The following is a 1650-nucleotide window of genomic DNA, read 5'->3' on the forward strand; positions in this document are numbered from 1 at the left end:
TATATATATGTGTCTGTGTATTATTTCTGTTAAAATATTTATAGAAAATAGGAATTTACACATTCTTGCTAGTCACACAGGACATAGTAGTTACGCTATTTTTGGAGGGATTTTTTCTACTATTTTTCCCTGGAAGAGGGAAGATGTCAGAGGAGATCTCGTTTAAATACTTTAGACATAAATATCTTTCAAGGTTAGCATAAATCCTTTTAATCTTTAGCTAACAGGAATATGATATTTTAAATGCCCAACATTTCATCATCTGATATATGACATTACTTAGTTTTCTTAATCAGGAATTAAGCAAATTGCTAAATTGATTTTAAATAAAGGAAATGTGGAAATTTGCTGTGGAATTAATACATTCAAGCCTTTCTAAAGCATCATCTGAGTAATTTTAGAAGATGCAGATTCTATAAGCAATATAGCAAAAAAAATTACCATCTTCAAATATATACTTCCATTTTTAATTTCTATTTCAGTCTTTCTTGCCTCTGAACATGTTATTTGCATTTAAGTGAGCTTTTTAAATGTGGCTTTTTATCAGATAGCAGTCTTATTAAATACTTAATCTTGAAATTGTCATTGGCTTCAGTACTGGAGAAAAAGTTGGAAGTACTGATTTTTTCTGTGTGTATCTTGAGTTATTACTAATTCTATATTTTATGCTGTATATTAGTTTCCAGTGTTCATATAAGATAGGTTTACCTTTCCCAATGCACATGCAAATATGAAGTATTTCTTCATTAAAGCAAAGGCATATTTTCTGTTCTGCAGGAAATAACAGCTAGTAGCTACAGACCAAAGAAAAATCTGTTAATCTTTTCACATTCTTTCTTAGAGACACAAAGCATCCTCAGTGAGAAATTATATGTTACTCTGGAATTTTGGTTTTCTTTTTACCTCAGTGCTGCTTTTTTTCACCATAATTAGCACTAGGCAGCATCACTGTGTAGTATAAACTTATCATTTAAACTTAATTCCTTTTTTGATTGTGTATGTCTTCCCAGGGATTGTTTTCTCAAGAATCACACAAAACTTTTTCAAGTAAATTTGAACATTTGTGGCTCGCTCTTTGCCAGTTGTCTGCTTAAATAATACCCTGTTTGTCTATCTACATACCATGACCGAATCATGAAGCCATAAGAGGAAATAGTGCAAATTGAGCTGAGCTGTGCAGGTAAAAACTGGCATATGCCGAAGCATTCAGAAGTATTCACACATGGAAAAAGTGGTGTATAAACTGTGCTTGATCTTTTTAAAAGAAAAGGGTGAGGGAGGGAAGAGAAATTCACAGCATTTGGCAAACACAAATCCATTAAGTGTCTTCGCCTAGCGGTATTATTATTCTAAATCATTTGGCTAGTTTTTAAGAAGAACAATTTAGGAAGGAAAAAGGACAAAAATTATATCTAAAACATTAAAAAAATGCTAAGTCAAATTGTTATTTTGATTTTATTTTAATGCATGTAATTATCATTTCAGTTGTGCAGTCAAGTAGGTCATTTTGTGATTTTCCTAGCTTATCCATCATATGAAGTAATATTTTTCCCAGTTCCTTCTAACCCCCTTTGAGTTTAACAGTATCAGACAATACTATAAAGAGAAGGGATTGACGTTATGTTGGTTTTTATATTTTTAATATAATTT

The sequence above is a fragment of the Nestor notabilis genome, unplaced genomic scaffold, assembly GCF_000696875.1.
Source record: "Nestor notabilis isolate BGI_N333 unplaced genomic scaffold, ASM69687v1 scaffold11118, whole genome shotgun sequence".
NCBI lineage: Eukaryota > Metazoa > Chordata > Aves > Psittaciformes > Psittacidae > Nestor > Nestor notabilis.